The sequence below is a fragment of the Crocuta crocuta genome, unplaced genomic scaffold, assembly GCF_008692635.1.
Source record: "Crocuta crocuta isolate KB4526 unplaced genomic scaffold, BGI_CrCroc_1.0 scaffold55, whole genome shotgun sequence".
NCBI lineage: Eukaryota > Metazoa > Chordata > Mammalia > Carnivora > Hyaenidae > Crocuta > Crocuta crocuta.
Window position 1 is genome coordinate 4,105,921 of NW_027530512.1, and position 13,812 is coordinate 4,119,732.

The 13,812-nt window shown below is 34.0% G+C and overlaps 1 protein-coding gene across 18 annotated transcripts in view; it reads right to left on the reverse strand.

Annotated features, from left to right (window-relative positions):
• FUT8 (fucosyltransferase 8) overlaps positions 1-13,812 on the reverse strand; it is a 309,441-nt gene that overhangs the window by 60,683 nt on the left and 234,946 nt on the right. The window lies entirely within an intron of this gene.

Sequence of the window (13,812 nt, forward strand, 5' to 3'; positions counted from 1 at the left end):
CATAATAATTCAACAATTCTTTACATTACTCAGCGCTCATCATGATAAGTGTAGTCACCATTTGTCACCAAACAACATTATTAAAATATTATCTATTTCACCCATCTGCCCAACCATTGTTATGCCAATTTTTAATCAGGAGGTGCCTTTTATATTTGTGTACCTTGCTATAAAAAATAGTAACTGTTAAAACACTTAATATTATCTAACAGTAGGTGTAATAGGGTTAGGTAATGAGAGACTTTGTTTTTATTCTAAAGTTTCAACTCTGCTGTAATTCGTATGGGCTATTGTTAAATATCTCTAGGCATCTTAGTTCTTCAAATAAAATTTTGTTTTGACAAGGACTTTAAATTAGAAGTTTTAAGCTGTTCTGTCTGCAAGGTAAGAGAAAGGATGGGTGCCTTCAGGAACAGAATCTTTTCTCTCACAAAGTAAGAAGCAAAGTAACCAGTTTTCAATTTATATGAGACTTGAAAAAAGGCAGTCTCCAAACCACAAATCTACAGCTATTTTCCAAGGGTATCATCTGTTTTGTCAAGCAGAGCCCCAGAAACAAAAGCTAGGAAGGTGAAGATATAAAATGATTCTGAAGGAAAAGCTGAGAAGGGAAAATGCAGCACAGCTGCTTTCAGAAGAGGTAATTTTTACACTCAAATGTGCCACTGAGGCTGGTCTTTTTAGATCAAAATATAACCTATAGCATCAAGAGCCTTCTGAAGAGGTAGAGCCCTCATAAGTCTGAGAAAGTCCAGATAAAATTTGGCAAGATTTGATCAATACTGTTCCCCCAATCAAGTACTAGAGTTGCTGATTCTTTTCACTTAAGACTTTTTCACTTAAGACTCCAGTTGGTTTAGCAACAAAAGATTTGAGAAGAACAGAAGGATAGGTGATATGTTATTGAGAGACCAATATCATTTACTCTCTATCCAATATTATATAAGGATCCTGGGAATAAGTAACACTCTCAAAATGATCCATAGCTTTATTATTAACTCAATAGTTTATCAACAGGGCAAATAAAGAACACAACATTTGTCAGATTTTTCGTGATTTTAAGAAATGCAGCACATGAGTATTTCTAAATTCATATGAATGAAAAAGAAAATATTCTTTATATATTTTTCAATAACTTTTTTCTTTTAGAACTGTTTTTCAATATATAGAATTGTATATATATATATACATATATATATATGCCATATACCTCACATGTAATATACCCTATTACATCACATATTAACCTTCATATTTTAAGGAAAAAAAGTGAAGAAACAGAATAATTAAATGTTTGAAACTAGACTTTTTTTTATAATAAGAAGACATATCTGCATTTAAGACACAGAAAAGGAATCTGTGTTTCCTGAGTTTAATTAGAAAACAATGCTTCAAGCATAAGAACTGAGTCCTAAGAGAAAGATAGACATGAACAGTTTATGAAATGAAGCTTCATTCAAGAGTTTTAATGTGCCTTAATTCAAGCTAAATTGAGACTGTATTCAATCTCTCTGTTAAGTCATAAGTAACATGTAGAAAGGAAAGAAATCTACTATGTTGGTTCTGGAATGGAAAAAGTCTACATATTTACAGAGTAATCAATGGAAGACTCCAAGGTTAGCAATAAGAGAAGAAAAACTGAATGACTAGAATGAGAACAGTAAATAAAGCACTGAAGAAGTGCAGAGCCACAGCCCATTTTTTTTTACAAAAATATTTAAAAGTGTGAAAAATTCTCAAGATCTTGTTCATAAAAGACAGACAGAGTGAGAAATAGAAAGAAAAAAATCCTATGTGTTTCTAACACAAGATTAGGCTCACCAGAATAAGTATGTAGAAAAAAAACCAAGCAGATGGTAATAAGGTAAACAAAGCAACAATTCTGAGGTGGGCAGGGACTTATTCAGATGTAAAGAAACCTTACAGGGAAACCCCTTTATCTGACCTAAGTTTTTGTTATCCACCACAGCCGAGTAGCACAGAGATTTATAGGAGTCTATAAAAGGGAAACAAACTGTTGTTACACACACATGGGCATGCATATGTATGTATGCATAGTCTTCAAAATTTCTTGCCAAATAGCCTTTATCAATTACTACTGATCCTTGTTTTTACACTTTGTCTGCAAAAGGCTTGAAGGTATGTCTTATCCATAAGCAAGAATATACAGAAAGGCCTCTGTACTATAAAAACAGCTTTAATTATGCTCACACTTTAACAGAGTAGCTATTTCTGATGATAAAACCTGTTTTTAAATTGCTTCTAGTGTGCCTAATGCACTTTCTTCTACATTTCTCTACCAGTTATCTAAGAATGCAGGCATATTGCTTTGTTCTATATGGTGATTCTTTCCATCTTTCCCCTTCCTCCCTTTTATGATAGTCTCCACTCACCACACTCACCACACACACACACACACACACACACACGGACACACACACACACACACCCCACATGTGTATGCGTAGCATATGATACACTTCCAGCAGAAGTGCCACTAGGAAGTACTTCTCATTTGGGAGTAGAAGACGGGGAAATACAGATTGAAAATACCTCCTTCCTAAGTCCCCTGGGAGAGTTCTCACTCACTTCTCCCTCCTTCTGTCTTGAGCATCACTCACTGATCACGTATAGGTGAACTTTTGTTCATTAAATAAGTATCTATTAAGCATTTAATATATACAACAAAACTTAGGAGAGGACAATCCAACAGAATAAGAAATCATATATAAATAATATAAACAGGCAACTTAAATGTTGTAAGACTGTGATAAACAAGAAATTAAGGAATAGAAGAGGAAAAAAAATCACAGCTGGACGAGAAAGGGTTATAAATAAAACTGTATTTAAGCTAAACTTTAAAAAATAAAATTTATTGTGTTTCTGAAAGGATAAGTAAAAGTACTTCTTTCACTATTAAATAGGAGTCCGTATTGTAAAGAATGATAGTTAAGAGCAGAGTAAAATTATAAACTCTCTAAACTCTATTTATAATGTGGGATTTTTATATACAGGGTCTTCTTAAAGTCAGATTCATTAATAGGCACATATATTCTTCTTCCTTGCAATTATTCAAGTTTTAGAAATAGGAGGTAAATTTATCAAAATAACTTGAAACAACATACTCTAGTTTGCATAGAGAAGTTTAAGGTAGAATTTTGTTCTAATTCAGGCTCTGTTATGAATTAAACTGTGCAATTTTGATTCATCTTGTTAATTTAAAATTGTGACAAAAATTACCTCCCTCCACAATCTCTTTATTTTCACTCATCTTTCCTTCTCAGAGATACCATGAAACTAAATGACATGGTATATGCTCACAGCTAATTCAAACATACTATCTCATTTACCCTCATAATCTCAAGAGACATGATTTCACATTGGACAAATGCAGTATTTTTTGCATTTAGTGCTACAAGGTGGCCCAATCATGGACCTTTAAGAGCCAACACTGTTATGGAACACTTTTACAGTTATAATTCTGTAGCCAAGACAGCCCTATTTGTTCTCATTATCCTGTAAATCAAAACTGAGAAGTATATATAGAAATCAATGTGCCTCAAAGATGGTACACTAATAGAAGCAGCATCTCTTAAACCTAAATGATTACTAATTCACTAAAGGCAGCATCATAATGCTAAAATATTTTAGTCTTTTTTACTTTGGTTAAAATATGAAAATAGTTACTATTGAACATATTTCAAATTAGGAAGCCAGTGTAATTTCTACTTTGCTAAAAAGAATAATTTTAAATCAGTTAAACAGTTATTCTTATATTATGTAGGCACTGCTAAGATTTAGAAGTTTTCACTACTTTCATTTAATAAGTTAGTAGTAATTTTGAATTAATGATGTAACATTACAAAATAGTACCGATTCCGTGGCTTTTAAATTAAATCACCGATAAAGTCTTTTGCCACAACTATTTAGATTACCAATATACACAAGTAAAAGACTCTTCAGAGAAAAATTTTCCAGCTACCATGTAATTTTCCCCACTTATCTGTTTAGATTTACTACAGAACAAAAGCATTGTAGAAAAAGGCTAAATTAACAACAAACAAACAAAAATTAGTCAATATAAACTGGACATAGTATCTCCAGAAATCTCTTGCAAAGAGTAAACGCTCCATAACTATTCGTTCAATTGAATTGCATGTAGGGAGACAAAGGTGATGTTACACCAACAGTAACAAAAATAAATGGGTGGCAATGAAGCCAGAATTTAGAATTCAGCTCTCCCAATCTATTGTTCAGTGTTCTTATCCATCCTCCCATGGTATCTTTAATATAAAATTCAACAAGAAGTGTAGGCTCAGAGCACTTACCTGGTCACTCCCCTAGCCTTGTGGATATATGTATACTAGGCAAATAAAAACTGTATATATTTAAGGCATACAAACATGTTGATACGTGTGTGTGTATATACACACACGTACATATATACACACTAGGCAAAGATTACCACAATCAAGCTAATTAACATATCCATCACTTCACATACAATTTACTCTTTGGTGGGGAGAATTCTTGAGATCAACTCTCTTAACAAATTTCAGGTATGCCAGTATTATTAATTACAGTCAACATACTGTACATTAGATTTCTAGAACTTACTCATCCCACATGAGTGAACCTTCAGACCCTTTGGTCAACATCTCATTTCCCCCATCTCCTTTCTCCTGGTAACCACTGTAATGATCTCTGCTTTTATGAATTTGACTTTTTTTTCGATTGCACATATGAGATCATGCAATATTTGTCTGTGTCTTATTCACTTAGCATAATAACCTTCAGGTTCATCTATCTTGAAAAGCAGGTTTTCTTTTGTGGCTGAAGAACATTCCATTGTGTATATGGAATGTACATATACCATCTTTTTAAAAATCCATTTATCCACTGACAGACACATAGGTTGTTTCCATATTTTGACTATTTTGAATAATGCTGCAGTGAACAAGGGGGTGCAGGATCTCTTTGAGATAGTGATTTCATTTCTTTCAGATATATACTCCTGAGAAGTGGGGCTACTGTATCAGCAGTAGTTCTAGGAACCCTTGTACACCACTGTGGGAATGTAAATTGGTACAGCCATTATGGAAAACAGAATCTTCATACTGTACAAGAGTTCCCTTTGGTCCACATCCTTTACAAAACTTGTTATCTTTTATCTTTTTGATAATAGCCTTTCTAACATGTATGAGGTGATTTATTATTGTAATTTTGATTTGCATTTCCCTGATGATTAGTGATCTCTTTATCATTTGTAGGTCTTCTTTTGAGAAATGTCAATCCAGATCCTTAGTCCAAATTTTAGTTAGGCTTTTTGTTTTTTTGCTATTGAGTTGAATTCCCTATATAATTTGAATGTTAACCCTTTATCAGATACATGGTTTGCAAATATTTTCTCCCACTCTACAGGATGCCTTTTCATTTTGTCCATGATTTCATTTGCTGTGCAGAAGTTCTTTTGTTTGCTGTAGTTACTTGCTGATTTTTACTTTTGTTGCTTTTGCTTTTAGTGTTATATCCAAAAACTCATTGTCAAAAACAATGTCCAGGGAGCTTTTCCTCTATGTTTTCTTCTAGGTAGTTTCATGGTTTCAGGTCTTACATTTAAGGACCCTTCCAGCAACTAACAACACTCCTTCTCCAGGATGGAGTTAAGCCATAGACATCTTCTATTTCCAATGAAGAGAGGTCAGAAAAACTAAAGGAATGAGCCAGGTAAGTTAAATCTTACTGTATTCTTTGTCTGCTCTAGTCATAAGAATAAACAAGTTTTTAATTTGTTTGTTTAAAAAGGTCTGCAACATCTAGCTTTGTGTTATAACGAAGAAGAGATTCATTAACAGTGTGGTGAAAGCATTTCATTGTATTGGAAACAGTCTGATTTTATTTCTCTAAAATTATTTTCTCAACCAAAGCAGAAAAGGTAATGAAGCAAATAAGAGAATTGGAGTACTGCATTGTGGTAATTAAAATGAAGACTCTGGGCATAGTTAATAACCATGAAAGAGAAAGTTAAAAGCATTTTCATTTTTAAAAGCCAGTACTGGAAAGTATTGTCTCTTAACACATTAAACAAGAATACTTTCATAGCAAAGTTAAGATAGTATTGAGGTGTTCTTTCTACTTCTCTAGCAAAGAACAATTTGTTGCGAGTAGTTACGAACAACACAATAGCTGAGGCACAAGTAGTCTACCAAATGCTACAGGAAATCAATTTCCCTGTAGGCATTTTATAAAATGTTAAGTGTGGAAACAACGGAGGAAAAAAAAAGAAAAATATCAAGATACATAGTTAACAGACTGTAATCCTGACACACTGAGGCAAAGGCAGATGGTTACTATACAGTTACAGAAGAGGAAAGATCTTGATAATCAACAATTGGCTTACTTTAAATGTACTTTTAAAAGTTTCACTCTACCCAGAAGTCTATACTGAATGTTCTAAAGTCATTTTTTAAAAAAAGACAAATTCTACAAATCCAGTAGAAACAACAAACATCATGGGGCATTTCTATTACTGGGTGTCATCAAGACAGTATACTCTGTCATCTCTGGATATTCCAGGTGATCTTTAAAAAAAAATCTCTATTTCAGGTTCAAAAGGTGAGTACACTAGAGCAATTTGGTAATATTTTCTGCTACTATAAAAGCCACAAAAGAAAGTCAGAGAAACAATGAGATGCATCCAAATCTAACTCTCTCATTCAAGAATCTAATGTAAACAAAAGTCCCTTCAAGGCTAGAGAAGAAAAGCTAAGTTACCTGAGAAGCCAGAATCTGCCAATCTTATGCAATTGTACAAAGGTATATAGCCTCAAGGACCTTTTTCCCCATAAGTTCATAGCCTGACTCCCAGGTGTCAGAACCACCTTAACTGCTCAGTCTAAAAATAACTTAGTTTCAAAATTAAGGTGGAATGTCAGAAAGGTCCTCCATCATTTTACTTAACAGGCCTAAGTATGCTCTCCTTCCTCAAAACCAAAATTCAGGAAGGATATGGCAGGTACTCTTTAAAAAAGAAAAAAAGCGGGGGGAGGGAGATGGGAAAAAGGGAAGGGATTGAGGGCAAGGGAAGAAAGGGAGAAGAGATAAGAAAGAGGGAGGAAAGAGGGAAAAGGGAAGACATGCTGGAGAGGAAGGGGACCAGGAAAAGAAGAAGAGAGAGAAGAGGAAAAGAAGGAGAAAAGTAAAATCAAGTTTGGAATTGGCTAGCCCAGGTCAAAAGATGAAGTGGACCGCAGACACTAAAGAGAAACACTAGTTGAAACTTTGTTCTTGTGCAAAAGCTGTTGTTTTGTTTAGTTTTAAATAAAAGTCAGAATAATTTATACTGTTTTGCCAGCACTTCCAGTCTGCAAAGTGCCATTGGTCCCAGAAGCGCTTACAGCACCTGTCTACTCACCGGCTTAAATCAAACCGTCAACAATAACTAAACCAGATGTCAAATCCTGCTGCCTCTTCTTTGGATAAAGGCATTTTTCCATCTCTCCATGTGGCTATCCATGCACTGAGAATCCACTGTTGGCTAAGCATAAATTTCTTTGAAATCTCCAGTTACTATTATTTTTTTAATGAAAAATACTCTTAAGACCATTTTCTCACTGCCTCAGTTTAACACTGATCTAACCAGTTCAAGTTATTAAGTTTTAGAAATCTTTAACACTGTATTTTTTTTGCTATCTATATATCTTTAAATAATTTAAGAACCACAATGAATTGCAAATAGTAGAGTTACCATGTACCTTCCACACTGCTTTCCCCAATGAGAATATCTTACTTAACCACAGTTCCTTATCAGTATCAGGAAATTGACATTACATAATATTATTAACTAATATATAGACCTTTGGATGTCACCAGGTTTTACATGCACCTTTTTATTAGGGGGGTGGGGAGTAGTGGTTTATAGTACTATCAAATTTTATAACAGGTATGGACTCATGCAACTAGGACTATAATCAGGCTACAGACTGTTACATCAAAACAAAGACATTCTCTTACACTACCCCTTCCCCTAATGTTAATCTTTGACAACTACTGATCTGTAATCCATGATAATCATTTAGTAACTCTGAGAATGTTATAAATAAAATGAGACAGTATGAAGCCTTTTGAGATTGGCTTTATCACTTAGCAGAAAATTCTTGAGATCCATCCAAGTTATTGTATCAATAGTTCATTTCTTTTTATTACCGAGAAGTAGTCTGTTATGTGGATTGTGCCACAGTCTATTCACCCATTGAAGGGCATATGGGTTGTTTCTAGGTTTAGGGTATTACGAATTAAGTTGTTTTACATGTAGGTATACAGATTTTTGTGTGGACATGAGTTTTTATTTCTGTAGTATAAATACACAGGAGTATAATTGTTGAATCAAATTGTCACACTGTTTTCCAGAATGACCATACCATTTTATATTTCCATAAGTAATATATGAGAGAGCTAGTGGCTCCAAATCTTGGTATTTTTTGTTAGCCATTTCTGATAGGGATGTAGTGGGATCTCATCATGTTTTCAGGTTACGTTTCCTAACCGTTAATGATTTTGAACATCTTTTCATGTACATGTTTGTTAACCATGTATCTTCCTTGGTAAAGTTGCCTGCTCAAAACTTTTGTCCATTTTCCAACTGGATTGTTTCTTATTGTTTAGATTACAGAGTTCTTGGGGCAGTTGGGTGGCTTAGTCAGTTAATCATCTGACTCTTGATTTTGGTTCAGGTCATAAATCTCACGGTTGTGAGATCAAGGCCTGTGACAGGCTCCGTGCTGAGCATAGAGCCTGCTTAAGGTTCTGTCTCTTTCCCTCTTTCTCTGGCCCTCCCCCACTCATGCACATGTGTGTGTGCTCCCTCTCTAGCTTAAAAAAAAAACCACACACAGCTTTAAAAAAATAGAGAGAGTTCTTAATACATTATGAATACAAGACCATTGTTGGAGATGTGATCTGTGAAGATTTTCTTCCAATCAGGTCTAAGGTTTGTCTTTCATCCTCTTTAACAGGGTCATTCAGAGGACAAAAGTTCTTAATTTGATAAGTTCAATTTATTGATTTTTTTTTTACTTTTAGAAATCAATCTTTTGGTGTCTGTTTAAGAACTTTTAGCCTAGGTCACAAAGATTTATACCAACATTTTCCTCTAAAAGTTTTATGGTTTTACATGTTACATTTGTTTTATCTGTCAGATTTACTACCCATTTTCAGTTAATTTTATGTAAAATGTGAAGTTTAGGTCAAGGTTCATTTTTTTCCCTATGAGATGTCCAAGAATTCCAACACCATTTATTGAAAAGACAATGCTTCTCCATTGAACTGTTTTTGTATCTTTCTCAATTGCCCACTCATAAGTATATACTCAAAGCAACTGAAAATTGTTACTCAAATAAATACATGTAGAAACATGTTAATAGTAATGGTATTTTGAAATTTAAAAGGTGAAAACAATCCAAATGTCCATCAACAAATGAATGGCTGAATACATTTTAGTAAACTCACACAACCGAATATTACTCAGCCATAAAAAGGAATGGAGAACTCATACATGCTACAACATGGATGAAGCTTGAAAACATTAATCTAAGTCAGCCAGATAGAAAAAAATCACATATTGTATGATTCTTTTTATATGAAACATTGAGAATTCGTAAATCCATAGACAATGCAGACTGGTGGTTTCTAGGGGGCATGGGAAGAGGAAATGGGGAAATGGAGAGCAACTGTTTAATAAGTATGAATGAGGTTTTCTCTTACGATGACACAATGCTGTTCAGCTAGACAGTGGTGATGGCTGTACAACCTTGTGAACGCACTAAATACCACTGAATTGTTCATTTTAAGATTGTTAATTTTGGATGGTTATATAAATTTCACCTCAATGAAAAAATTTAGTATACCCATGTGGGTTTATTTTGGACTCATTCTGTTTCATTAATTTATAGGTTTACCCCTCTTCTAATACCATAATTTTGATTACTGTTGCTATAGTTGTTAAGTCTTAAAAGTAGCAAGTATGATTATTCAGATGTTATTCTTCTTTTCAACATTGCTTTAGCTATTTTTTAGTTCCTTTTTATACAAATTTTGGAATCAATTTGTCTATATATACAAAAAGAAAAAAGGACTTGCTGGGAATTTGATAGGAATAGTTAAGTCCATGGATCAGTTTGGGAAGACCTGACCTTTTTTCTATGTTGAGTTTTCCAACCCATGAACATAATATATTCATTTACTCATTTAGATCTTTAATTTCTTTCATTACCATTTTTACCTAAGTATTGCATTTTCAGTTTTTAGAGCAATTATAAATGGCATTATCTCTTAAAATTCTGGTTTCTAATGTTTCTTGCTAGGAGGTAGAAATACGATTAATTTTTGTGTGTTGATCATATATCCCACAACTTTGATAAATTCACTTATTCTAGGAGTTTTATTGCTGTGCAGTTGCTATTGTTTAGTAGATTACTTGGCATTTTACTATGTAAACAATCATGTCACCTGAAAATAGGGACAATTTTCTTTCTTCTTAGTATGTATTCCATTTGTTTCTCTGTCTTGACTTAATGGACTTCATAGAACTTCTATTACTATGAATAAGAGTGAGAGAATAGATGAGAGAGGATAGGATACCATTGCCTCATTCCCAATTTTAGGGGAAAAGCATTTACTCTTTCACCATTATGTGTGATAAATGATACCTACAGATGGTAAATTCTTTTTTTTTTTTTAATCAGATTGAAGAATGTCCCTTCTTTTCCTAGTCTGCTGAGTGTTCATCATGAGTGTGTTGGATTTTGTCCATTTTTTTATCATGTCGATGTATTTTTTATATTATCAACATATTTTATTATTTTTATCGTTTTTGACCTATTTTATCATATATACATATGTGATATATGAATACACACATATGTAATATATATGTGTGATATATATATCATGTAATATATATCATGTAATATATATATATATATCATGACCAAGTGGAGTTTATTCCAGGAATGCAAAGGTAATTAAGTATTCAAATTTCATTTAACATAATCTACCAGAAGAAAATCCACATGATTATGCCAATTCATAAAGAAAAAGTACTCGACAAAATCCAACACCCATTCCTGCTCTTGTGTGCATAATTTGAACTTTCAGTATTCAATTTTGATTCATCTTTGGTGTTTTTAAATACATTTCTTCAAAGAGTAGTGTTAATGACTGTGTGTGTGTACATAAATATATATATATATGCTCACACAGGTAACTTATTAGTCTACTCATATATCAACATTATTTCCAAGTGAGATGTAGAAACCTCACTACCTTTACTCCCCTTTTATGATATGGTTGTCTTAAAGATTATCTTTATATACATTGAAAACTACATCTGACAATGTTACAAATTTTGCTCTTCCCCATCAAACATTTTAAAAATTTTAAGAGAAGACTAATCAATTATCCTATATCTATTCTTTCATTTGCGTTTTCTCCATATCTGACATTCCAAGTTTCCTTCTGTCATCATTTTCTTCCCATCTGAAGAATTTCCTTTAAGGGCGCCTGGGTGGCTCAGTCAGTTAAGTGTCTGACTTCGGCTCAGGTCATGATCTCACAGTTCGTGTCTGTGCTGACAGCTCACAGCCTGGAGCCTGCCTCAGATTCTGTGTCTCTCTCTGTCCCTCCCCAACCCGCGCTCTGTCTCTCTGTCTCTTTCTAAAATAATAAACATTAAAAAAAAAAAAAGAATTTCCTTTTTTTGGACTGAGTCTGCTAGCAATGAATTCTTTTTAGTTTTCCTTCATCTGAAAATGTCTTTATTTCACCTCATTATATTTTCACTGGATGAGGAATTCTAGGTTGCCAGGTCTTTTCTTTTGGCACTTAAAATGTCTTTAAGTGAGATAATCCACTGTCAATCAAATTGTTCCACTACAGGTAACGCATTGCTTCTCTCTAGCTGCTTTAGAGAATTTTTCCTTTGTCTTTAGTTTTTTTTTTAAATTTTTTAATTTACTTCTGAGAGAGAGAGAGAGAGAGAGAGAGAGAGAGACAGCATGAGCACAGAGCCCGACGCAGGGCTCGAACCCACAAACCGTGAGATCATGACCTGAGCCGAAGTCGGGCGCTTAACCGACTGAGCCACCTAGGCGCCCCTGTCTTTAGTTTTTAACAAATTACTTAAAAAGTGTCTAGAAATGGATTACTTTGGGTTCTTCCTGTTAGGAATTTGTTCAACCTTCTTGAATATGTTGACTTGACAAGTTTAGGAAGTTTTCAGTCATTTCTTCAATCCCTCACTCTTACTTCTCTCCTTAGGCTCTAAAATTAAGAAACATAATTTTTGTTGCTGTTACGTCACACAGGTCTCTGAGGCTCTGTTAGCCTTTTTCCCCCCAATCTTTATTCTCTCTGATGTTTGATTGTGCAAATGCACTGATTCTTTCCTCTGCCACAGCTATCCCACCATGAGCCAGTTTTTTCTCAGGTTATTGCATTTTTCAGTTCTAAAATTTTCACTTGTTTTTCTCCCTTAATATCATTCATTTCTTTGCCGAGGCTTTCTATTTCTTCCTCACTTGTCTCAAGTCTGTAATTGCTTATATTCTGTCATCTGAATTAAGATCTTCCTGGTTCTTGATGTACGGTGAATATTATGTTATGAGATTCTGCTTTCTATTTTAATGATCTAATTCAATAGGCAGCAAACTATATAGATTCCTAGCTCAGTTTTATTAACTGTGGCTCAAATGTCAATTTAATTGTTAAAGCTTCTTCAGTGTTATTTTGTTCTGTCCCAATTGTGAGCTAACCAAGAGCCAGTGTGAACCCTAGGTAGTATTCATACAGAGTTCAGTTCTTACCTCTTTCTGCATTGATTCTCATCAGTTCCTCGCATGTGATGTTCAGAGGTCTACCCTGGATGTCAAACACAGATTTGAAAAATCCTGTTCTCTAACTCCCTTTCCTCCATATCCTCCTTCCACTCTACTGGTGCAGAGAATGGAACTACCTAATTATAACAGTATGGTGATAATGGACGGATTTTGTCCAGAGTGTCTGCAGTTGTAACACCTGTTGGGAGAGGTAGGGGTGCCCTCATTATTGCAGGGCAGGTATGATGGACAGGGCCACCACAGGTATGGTATTAGGAAGGGCAAGGGGCAACTTTTTTCATGACATTCTCCTGGAACAGAATAGATGTAATCAAAATGAGGCCTTTTTTGGCTCCATCCATTAGTATTTTTAGGTTGGAAGATTCTGTAACACTTCTAACTGGGATATATGGGAACAAAACAAACAAGAAAATAAACAAACATAGAAGATTCACAGGATTGTACAGGATTTTTTTGTTGTCGTTGTACTTAGCAGGAAGAATACGGTATAATGTGTTTACTGTATCTTATCCAGAAACAGAAGCCTATATTTTAAGCCCAACATATTCTCATGTAATGCACACTTAATTCACATCTATAATGCTACTTATTTANAGGAACAAAACAAACAAGAAAATAAACAAACATAGAAGATTCACGTTGTACAGGATTTTTTTGTTGTTGTTGTACTTAGCAGGAAGAATATGGTATAATGTGTTTACTGTATCTTATCCAGAAACAGAAGCCTATATTTTAAGCCCAACATATTCTCATGTAATGCACACTTAATTCACATCTATAATGCTACTTATTTATTGGCAAACTGATGACTTTGTGTTTCTAGAGGCATTTGCTCATATAACTTTCTTTTAAAAATGATAAACCAGCCTTTTTAAAAAAATCATTTGAATCTTGAGAACACTATGGTATTATATCTTCT